We start from the raw sequence: 10,632 nt of genomic DNA, 5'->3' as shown, positions 1-10,632 counted from the left end.
GACATATAACATTGCGATCCGAAAACCAGCCAGATGCCATGTCAGCACCTTACATACATCATCTCTTTTACCCTCCGGGGACCCAGAGCCTGTTTTAGTAGCTGCTCAAAGATCATCTGCCACCCGACGCTTCGTTGGAGACCAATCCTCACTGGACAGGTGTCTCTGCACCAATGCTATAGGTGAGCAAACCAAGGACAGACACGTCTACATGACTCTCCAGGGTCGTGCAGCCAGATGTAGGCTCAAAGGACTCGTTCTTTCCTCCCACACCACCTGTTGCCTGTAAGTTAGCAAAGAAGTTGGTGGGCGAAGCCCCGAAGATGAAAATACCAGTAGAAAGTAGGAGAACAGTGGTCTGTCTGAACAAAGCCCCCAGAGGAGGAGGGAATCATTACTCCTTGGGCACATGTGAGTTCGAGTGTGAAATGTGCCACTGGGGCTCTGAGATGGGAGAGTCATACACCCAAACCCTCGGTGGTGCTTTTATGCTCCTGGGGTCAAAGTCAATGCCTCTCCCATTATGAACAAACCTGCACGGAGCCCACCTAGCCCCTGCTCCCCACAGACTCCAGCACCTCACCCCTGTGGGTCCTCTGCTTGTGCCATGTTGCATTTTTCCATATTTGTCCCATCTGCTGGGGTAGGTTGCTTCCTTCCACCTCTTTTCACAAAGTGCTTTGCCCATGGGTCACTCAGCAAAGGTTTGTGAATGGTTTCTAGGTGTTCCAGTCCTACAGGTCACATAGGTCATAACACGGGTCATGAGGTCAGTATGATAGTGACATTCATTTTTTGAAAAAGTGGAACAGGGTAGGATAGGATAGGATAGGATAGGATAGGATAGGATAGGACGGAGTAGAACAGAGCACATTTCACTTGCTAAGACAGGTGTTGTTTTTGAAACATATGTATCCATCCTCTGTGTGTCTGTGTGCATGTGCATGGGTGTGTGTGAGTGTGTAGCCTGGGCACATCAGTCAGGAAACAGGCTGTGCTGCTATAATAAAGACACCCAGATACAGTGTATCAAGCAGGTGGTATTTTGTTTCCCCCTCGGCACCAGTCTAGCAGGGGCAGGTGGGCCAGGGTGAGCGCATGGCTCTGCTCTGGGGATAATCTAGACACCCCCATTCTTCCCATCCCATTCCCCCTCCCTGGGTGTCACCTCCATCAGCCTGGCTGGGGCCAGCTCACGGGTTCAAGGCTACTACAGCCCAGAGGTAGGGATGACGGGGAAATGGAAGGCAAGCACTTTCCTTCTCCACGGACAGGAGCAGATGGGCGCTCACACATCCTCTCATATCTTCTTGGCCAGAACTTAGTCTCAGGGTCATGCCTACTTGCCCTGAGAGGCTGATAGGAAACGTACCCATCCAGCTGAGCAACCAGGCACCCCTGATACCTGGGAGATTCCATCACTAATAGCAAGAAAGGGGGAACAGAGGTCGGTGGACATTCTCCACCACACGGGATAACCAGATAAATGACTTCTCAGTGGGGCTGAGCTTAAAATGCTATGAAACCACTGCCTATGGCACTCTCTCTTGTCCTTTATGAAAGCCCCGATCCTGTGCTCCAGCAAAAAGGCACGATCTGAACTTGAGGGGAGTTGGAGCGTGGTCTTGGTTGGCACCACCTGACCACATGCACTGGCGCAGAAACACAGCCTCCTCACTCCCCAGGGTCTGCAGCAGGAGCGGTGCAGGTCCCCACGCCCTCACGCACAGGGCCCCTCGGATTCTGTCTGAAGTGAGATCAGGAATGTGAATCACCTCAGAAAATTGAACGGTGCCCTTTGAAAGAAAGACACGGTTATTCCCTTCAAACCCCGCTCTGCTCCTGGTCTGCTTCTCCTCTGGGGTTCCGCTGTCACCTTAACACAGGACAGCATTGGGCTTGGAGGTCCTAAAGGTCTAACTATTTTAGAATCTCCTTGTCCTGTCCCTGCCCTGAGTCTTCTCTATGTGGTCCAAAGCTATTAACCATAAATTTAAACAAATGAGCTGCACTGTTACGGGAATGCCATTCTATCCACGGGCGCCCTGCCGAGGAGCGTGTGCGACATCTGTTGAGTGATGCATGATTGTGTTTCAACATTATCACGATAAGACCTGATCTGGGGCTGAGTCTGCTCATGTGGGCTCACTGGGGGGAAATGGGAATATTGAAAAAACAAAACAAAATAAAATTTGCTCTTTCGGTGACAGTGTTGGAGAACCTCATGTCTAACCTCCGAAACTCAGCTGGTGCAAGGTGACTTTTTATTTTTTTAAAGATTTTATTTTATTTTTTTAATTCATGAGAGACACACAGAGAGAGGCAGAGACACAGGCAGAGGGAGAAGCAGGCTCCATGCAGGAGCCCGACGTGGGACTCGATCCCAGGACCCCAGGATCACTCTCTGAGCCCAAAGCAGACACTCAATCACTGAGCCCCAGGTACCGCAGTGGGGTGACCTTTTCAACAGAGTGACCGAGTGCTAAGAATGCTTTCTTGCCAACATCTCTCTGCCTATCTCTGAGGTCGCCCACCGAAGCCAGTCCAAGGTCAGTTCACCACAGAGCCACCAACCAACATTTCCAACAGAAAGCCACGACTTTGGCCTCCATGCCACATCATTATACCTTGAAATCGAGCTCTTGACGGGCTGTGCTTGAAGTGTACGACTTTAGCTAATTAGAAGGCTAAAAAATGCAACTTAATGAATTCAAGACTTGTTTATGCGAACCTGCCAAGGCATTTGGCAATGAGAAAGTGTGATTTGGTGAACATCTGATTACAGGCCGTGTGGAATTCCACATGCGGAGAGGCTGGGTTGGATCGGACTTTTATTGAACTGTTGTCTAGAATGTGGACTAATTTCCGACTACCTCATAAGGACTTCTAAGCAGGGTTGACAAAGGATTTATCATAATTATTGCTCTGGCCAGGGCCGTGATTATAAGTGATACACGTGTAAGTTGTGTTTATAAAGTTTCTGCATCGCAATTAGAACATGCTGTGATTTTTCTCCCTTTAGTCTTGCTTTCCTGCTCACGATGACTTCCTTTTATGAAACTTGCCCTTTTTTCTCTCTCAAATTAATACCTGCCAGCGATTTCCTTGGGGCAGAACAGACTCCCAGCATATACCCACATGCATTCCCCAGGGGCTTTTGACCTGCCATTTTGCAAGCCCGCCCCTGAGAAGGTAGTGCAGCTACCAGTGCTTCACCTGGCTCTCCTTTTCAGAGCCACGAACTGAAAGTAATGTGCAAATGCCATCCGGCACTCTATTCTTCCTTGCTTAGCTCCAAGCAATTCTAAAATCATAGAGTACATGGAGGACGTGTCTAAAAAAGGAACAAGATGGGGTTCAGGGGGCCGAGCAGAAATAGATGGGAAGGGAAGAGAATGTGGAAATATCATCAGAAAATGTTGCCCTGCTTGTTGGATGTAAAGTTCTGGATGCGTCTAGCAGACGCATTAGGATGTAGCAGATTAGGATGTAATTCAAAACGCCCCGCGCACATGTGACTTTTGTCTCTTTGAGCTCTCAGGATCTAAAAGGTATGTTTAAAAATCTCCAACTAGCAAACACTTAATGATTTACCTATTCTTCCACATAATGCAGTCTACTGTGGATTTATTGGTAGAACCAGTATAGAATCAGATTTTTTTTTCTTTTTAAAACAAAATAATAACTTGGGAAGTGATAACATAAGAGAATCAAGACCCAGAGAGAGCATGGCATGGGCCCCCAGCTCCATCCCGCCACAGAGTTACCATATGTCCCAGTTAAGATCTACTGTGGTAGCAGCACTTGGGTGCCCAAGTGTGGGATACAGTATCAGGAGCTGCAGGCACCAGCTGTGCATGACACCCCCACACACCTCGCCTCTGCTCATCTTGTAACTGGAAGTGTGTCTCCTTTGAGCCTCTTGCCTGCTAAGGAGCATTTTGAGTCTCCTGGAGGGGAAGGGAGCCCTCAGGGTTGTTGCAGACTTGCATGGTCATGGAACGCTCTTTTCCTGGAGCACATCTCAGAGGGATTAGTCCACTTTGGAGAATAAGCTACACCTAGAGGCCTGGTGATTGCCTGGTTCAAATCCCAGCTCCACTACTTCCACCCTGAGTGACCTGGGCACAGTCACTTAACCTCTCTGAGCTTTGTTTTCCTCATCTATAAACCCCGGTTACCATGAATGTCAATTCCACAGGGTGGCTGCAGGGTTTACATGGAAAATGCACAGAAAGCACTACAGCACCTGGAAGTTAGTAAACCCTTGGGAGTATTAGCTATCAGCATCATAGCTACTTTTTCTTGATTATGGTTCATTGGAATTAAGGGTGAAGCTGAGGCTGAATGGCATTACAGGTTTTACATGTGAATTTCTAAGCCAAGCCACCTGGGCTCACATGTTTGCTTCCCAATAGACCAGCTGTGTAGCCTGTAGCAGGTGGTTTAGCCCCAGACTTCATTTTGTCACAGCTCATGGGGGTGGAGGGAGGATGGCCACAGCCCCCAGCTTACCAGTTATTAAAATTCAGCGAGAGTGTGTATAGGCACCTAACATAGGTTTACACAACCAGGCACCACCGTGACTTTGGAACACAGCAGAAGGCGATCAGACCCGCTCCCAGGCTCTGTTCTGCTCAGGAAGCTCCCTGAGGCCAGGAACCATATCTCCCACCTCCTGCTTCGCTGCCCTTGCACCACGCCCCACGCTGGCCCCAGGCCTTTCCTCAGGACGGGCTGTACCACTGACAGTGCGCTTCCCCACTAGGCCCCCCATCACTTTGTCAGCTGACTACATCCACTACATTCACACGGCTCTGGTCATCAAAGACGGAAGCCCTGGACGAGCAGCCTCAGCACCAGAGCAGCTTGCTGACTGCACAGCAATGTCCTCAGTGGCTGACACCTCAGGCTAGATAGAGCTCCCAGATGAATCCCCATCACCTGGATCTAAGGGCCTGACCTTTCCTCCCCACCATCCTGCTGTTGGGATGAAGCCTGAGAAGCCAGAGGGGGAGCATGACCCCTTGGAATCTCAGTGGGTGTCCACTCCCACCCATTGGCACTAGGCCCTACTTCCACTAGACGGCCCCTCTCAGTACATGCCAGGTCCTAACAGCTGGCAGGTGGTGCCCTTACCAGCTAAACAACCAGAAAGGTTCACTTCCATTGTGATTTTGTCATCCAGTCTTTTCCAATGGGACTTGGGAAGAGTCTAGAACCCAAGTATAAAAGGGCTTGATGCAGAGATTTTACCCTGGAGACTGCTCAGGAGCTCTCAGCACGCCTGGGGGGTCACCGACAGACAGTCCCTCCCATGCCAATGGCTTCTTGCATTTCTTGGACCATCAGAGGACATTCACAGGATAGGCCACAAGGACCGCAGAGCCAATGCCCGCAGGAGCATTCAACGTGGATCAGGAGCTGTGGGACGTCTCTGAGCTTCAGAGTCGTGAGGCGTGCTGTGCCTTGGCTGCCTGCAGCAGACCATCTGTGCCTCCATGACTCAGCCTCCACTTTGGGAGGTCTAGACTAAGCCTTTGGGAGAGCCGGCTCCGCATCCGAATGCAAGCGTCCTCTCAGTCCCGAGCAGCCTGTGGCCTCTGGGCAGTGAAGTTCTTCATTTGCAGTGTGATTATAATAATCATACCTCCCTCCTAGTGTTGATCCTAGGATGGATTGAGCTTGTTCCTGGGGCCAAGCAGCACATGTGGGGCAGTCACTCTCATCTGTGCCCCCGGCACCATCTCTTAGTTTATCCAAGCCTCCACTTGCACATCTGTAAAATAGGAGAATAATCAATGACAAAAGTCCCTACAACCCTTGGTAACAAGCTGACAGAGGAGGAAGTCAAAATATACCAGCTATTGTTCCAAAAGTGCCTATTGACAGTGATATTGATCCAGCCGTGCCCTGTGACAACCACTGAGAAGCAGGAAGGACCACCTGGCCAGCTGAAGTCAGAGGAGCTATTGCTGGATGGGGAGGGGGACTAGATTCAATCAACCACCCAATATCCCCCGAAATATTTCCCTGACACACTTCTCCATCAGGATGCAGGAGACACACATGCAGGGGCCAGGCAGGGTGATGTCATGATAAAAATCACTAAAATAACATCCAATGTGCAAGAGATCAAAATATACATCTTTAGTGTAACTGCTTGCTCTTTCTGTCCGCTCCTCTGCTCGGTGGCTCTGCGACGGCATGGCCTGCGGGTCCCTGCTGTCGACATCAGCCAGAGTGCCCGTGTGGCCACGATGCAGAGCAGGTGCTTTCCCAGCATGGCCTTCCTGAGTTCCACAGCTGCCAGGTAGGTTTGTGCAAGTGCCTTATGCAGACGTGGAAACCGAGGCCCAGTGATGACCCTCCTGGTCCAAGGCCCGGACCCAGTCTGTCTGACTGTTCTCTGATATCCACTACATCGCTCTTGCCTTTTTTTCTAAATAAATCCTCCGACACCTCCAAGGTGAGGTCCTACCGCCTCAGACACACGTTCTCAGGGAGGCAGAGAGGCATGGCCGTGCCTGCCAGGTGCATGAGTCTGCCACAGGAATCAGTTCTTCAGCTTCTTGGCTTTTGAAGAGAACTCTTAGTTATCCTTTAAAACCCAAGTAGCCCCTCTTCTGTGTGCCTCCCATGGCTCTTTCAAGTACTCTGTGGCTCCCATAACTCATCACATGTCCTTCAGCAAAGCCAGCCATCTTCCTAGACACCTTCCCCCACTTTCCCTTTCTGGAGAAGCTGCCCTGCCAACGTCCTAGCTCCTCCACCCTCCCTACCCTGCAGCAAAACTGGCAACTTCCCTCTCTCCCAAGGAAAGGGGAATAGAAGAGGCCACAGACCCCCTCCATATGATAAGACACCTTATCATATTTCCCTGCAATTATTCTGTGTCCTACTCAGTCACTCCCTCCTTGCACAATGTCAGCAACTTATCAGAAACACAAATAAGAGCACTTGAAGCCACATAGAAATCTGTACTGGAATCCCACAACCCCCTGATCGTGCTGCAAAGGCCACTCATGTGCCAAAAATGGACCACCAACTACCCAGCAGCCTCAGCAAGCCGTCAGTCACAGGACAAAGCCACCACCGCCACCGCCGCCACCGCCACCACACACAGGCCCTGCTTCACCCGCAACTCAACCCCACCCTTCCCCAGCCACTCTCCCCTCTTTGCAGAGTTTGGAAGTCGACTTCCCTGGATGGGGTTCAAACATCTCTACCCTTTTATCAGCTTTTTAGAAATGGAAGTTACAACTCTAAGGGGATTGCTGAGCAGAGATTGAGCGGTTCCAGGGGAGGAAGTAATGGAGGGTGAAGGGGTTCAGTTTCAAAGGCGTCTAATGGAACCTCGGAGGAAGCCTGCGTAGAATACAGCACTTGTCCTCTGAGCGCCAGGTCTCATTAGAGAGAGCCAGTCAGAAGAAGAAGTGAAAATGTCAAGTAGGAAAAGAAATTAGGGTGAGTGAGGATTTCATGGTGGAAGGAAATATTTAACTAAGTGCATTATTCATTTTTCATTGACTCAAATGCCAGGGGCTTTAGCTCATAGTGTGGGGTTGGCAAGAACGTCCAGACCCAGCACAGCTATGCAGTTAAACTTTTTTTTTTTCCTCTCTTGTAATCTCGGGTAAAGATTTCTGGTCCTTTGGGGTCTTTGGGCTGAGAGCAAATATTCCATCTTCTTTGGGGAGACTCTGCCTTTTTGCTTGATGGAAAAATGGAAACGGTAACCCTACTTGCACTCGCACTCCCCTGGTCACCAGGACTCCGTGGAGTCACCCAATCCCCTGGGGTCGGCCGGAGGGAGGGGGGCTGGTCTGTGAGTCAGAGCCTTCCTTCTGACATGGGCCTGCTGTTTCTTGCACTTCCGTTGGGGACTCTGCGAGCCCTTCTGGAAATAGACAGAATTGCCTTACTTGTTCTTTGTGACGGTGACATACAACAGTTGGTTTCTCCTTCTCATTTGACGTGTTTCAAAATGTCGTAGTGACTGCAAACTATTTCCCTAATTGATCCGGAATGCAGACTAATTCCCATGCCCCGAATTGGTTCGTGTGTTCCAAATTTAGAAATTGTTTCATACATTTAAGATGATCCTCCTTAGAATTGCAGTTTAGAGCTGTGTTTCACAAAAAAAGATCAAAAAAAAAAAAAAGAAAGAAAGAAAGAAAAAAGTAGAAGACAGTGAACTCTGATCTGATCTTAAACTTTTTTTTTTTTTTTTAGAAATCCTACAGGGGGGCAGCCCCGGTGGTGCAGCGGTTTAGTGCTGCCTGCAGCCCAGGGCATGATCCTGGAGACCCTGGATCGAGTCCCACATCAGGCTCTCTGGATGGAGCCTGCTTCTCCCTCTGCCTGTGTCTCTGCCTCTCTCTCTCTCTGTGTGTGTCTCTATGAATAAATAAATAAAATCTAAAAAAAAAAAAAAAAGAAATCCTACAGGGTGTCTGGGTGGTCAGTGGGTTGAGCGTCTGCCATGATCTCAGGGCCCCATGTCAGGCTCCCTGCTCAGCGGGGAGTCTGCTTCTCCCTCTCCCTGTGTGCGCTCACTCTCTCTCTCTTTCTCTCTCTCTCAAATAATAAAATCTTTTTTAAAAATCCTACAAACATTTCAGTAATAATCCACAATAATGCTAACAAAAATAGAGGCAAATATTTATTGACACTCAGGACCTGTGAGGCACCATACTGAGTATCTTACCTACAAAATGCATTGAATTTTCCTAATTATTTGTATAAGAAGTGTGCCCACAGACACTCATAGAAACGCCCACAGAGGCTCTCAGGAGTGGTGTGGCTCCCTCAAGCTGGCACAGGCAGTACAAGGTGGACCCAGAGCCATGGTCTTTTTGGTTAGGATTCACAGTAATCTGAGTCCCTCGTGGGTACAGAATTTACTGGCATCCAGAGGAAAAGTGTTACACAATACTGATGCCACAGCTTGGAACCCAGGGATGACCCTACCACAACCTTCTGGTTGAGAAAAAAATAAGCACCAGCACCCGCTGTCTTTTTTTTTTTTTTTTTTTTTTTTTTTACTTTTTTAAAAATAGGAGTTGGATAAGCAAGATGTGGCAAATTTGTATAATGCAATATTACATAGCACCAAATTTCTTCTTCGCACTCACCCATCCAAGAGACAGTGGCTTAGTTCAGACGCTGGAGACATTTCTTCCATCCATACCCCACTGGCCAGCAGTTGGTCACATGCCCATGTGCTGGAGGCTGGGACACATAATCCTTCCCCGGCAGCTATGTGCCAGCAACACTTGAATTCTATTACCTAAGGCAAAGGGAATGTGGATACTGATGGCCACTAGCTGTGTCTGCCATCATCTTACTCATGCTGTGTCCTCCACATCTTTTCCAATCTCCAGGACATAAGTCTCAGATCAATAAACTCACTGTTCACAGGTTGCCAACCTCTATAAGAACCCCCACCATCATTCTAAGCTTCTGGAAGTCCCAACATTCAATGTAAAAATTCTCTTATCAGCACAGGTAAGGCAAATGTTGTTCATCTCCATTTACAGTTGAGGGTATAATCTCCATGCTCCCCGAATTCCTTATCAGTAGGACCTCAATTTTATCCAGGGTGATAATATAGCCGCCCTTCTTCCCTGCATGAAAAATGCTACATGCTCTATGTAGATGCTCTCTCTTCCAGGAAGTAGAGCTTAACCCCACCCTGAGTGTGAGCGGACCCAGGTGCCTTGCTTCTGAAGAACAGAGTTTGGAAAGGGAGTAGCAGGAAGCTTACAGTGGAGAAGCCCCAAAGACACTTTGTTAAGCAGGAGATGGAGGTGAACAGCACCAGTGATGCGTCAGGTGGAGATGAAGCCCCTCCGATGCCATGTTGAAGAGAAGGACGTTTCATCTCTGTGGTGTGCTTTCCCAAACACAAAACTCAGTCTGATCATGAGAAAAACTCAGGTTGACAGACAAACCCAAGTTGAGGGACAATCTGCAAAAGATCCAAACAGTCCTCTTCGAAACTGTCAAGGTCATGAGAAACAAGGAAAGTCTGAGAAATCGTCGCAGCTCAGCAGAGGCTAAGGAGACACAGAGCCTCAATGCAAGGTGGGATCCCGGATGAGATCTACAGCCTGGGGCTTAGTTAACAGTAATGTACCAATATGGATTTCTTACTTTGCAAAATGTGCCATTGTTATGGAAGATAGAGACCCTTGGGGAAATGGTGCAGGGTATATGGGCACACTCTGTACTGTCTCAGCAACTTTTCTAAGACTCTAAAATTATTCCAAAACAAAACATCTGTAGAAATAAAAAATACATAGCATCCCTAGCAGTTAAGGGATGACCAGATGACCCTGTCCTGGCCAATGAGATGGGAACAGATGACTGTCCACAGAGTTGGTTTTGGGTAAGGCTTGCGGGGGGGAGGCTGAGCATGCATTGGATGTGTGTGCTTGGGCACAGCATGCATATATGCATGTAAGTGGGTGTGTGCATGTGTGTTTAATAAAATCCTGACACATGCCTCCTGCCCTTCCTCTTACCACCTACTCCATGCCTGAGAAGCAGGCTTCCTCCATGTGCCAAGGGGAGGAAGGCAGCATGCTGGAAGGAGACCCAGTTCTTAGCAAGTTCCTTCAGCCTTTA

General features: G+C 48.8%; 1 long non-coding RNA gene across 2 annotated transcripts; it reads right to left on the bottom strand.

Moving 5' to 3' along the window:
• Window positions 1-2,506: 2,506 nt before the first annotated feature.
• LOC140630015 (uncharacterized) lies at window positions 2,507-10,621 on the bottom strand. 2 transcript variants are annotated; one of them, XR_012027821.1, is made up of 5 exons: window positions 10,530-10,607; window positions 9,770-10,004; window positions 9,138-9,292; window positions 7,926-8,128; window positions 2,507-5,779 (listed from the first exon to the last, which is right to left on the bottom strand). It is a non-coding gene; the product is annotated as an uncharacterized lncRNA (long non-coding RNA). The 2 variants fall into 2 exon arrangements; XR_012027820.1 differs by having other exon boundaries at window positions 2,508-5,779; window positions 9,770-9,973; window positions 10,530-10,621.
• Window positions 10,622-10,632: the final 11 nt, after the last annotated feature.

This window comes from Canis lupus, chromosome 3 (genome assembly GCF_048164855.1).
Source record: "Canis lupus baileyi chromosome 3, mCanLup2.hap1, whole genome shotgun sequence".
NCBI classification, from domain to species: Eukaryota; Metazoa; Chordata; class Mammalia; order Carnivora; family Canidae; genus Canis; species Canis lupus.
This window is presented reverse-complemented; position numbering and strand designations above follow the sequence as displayed.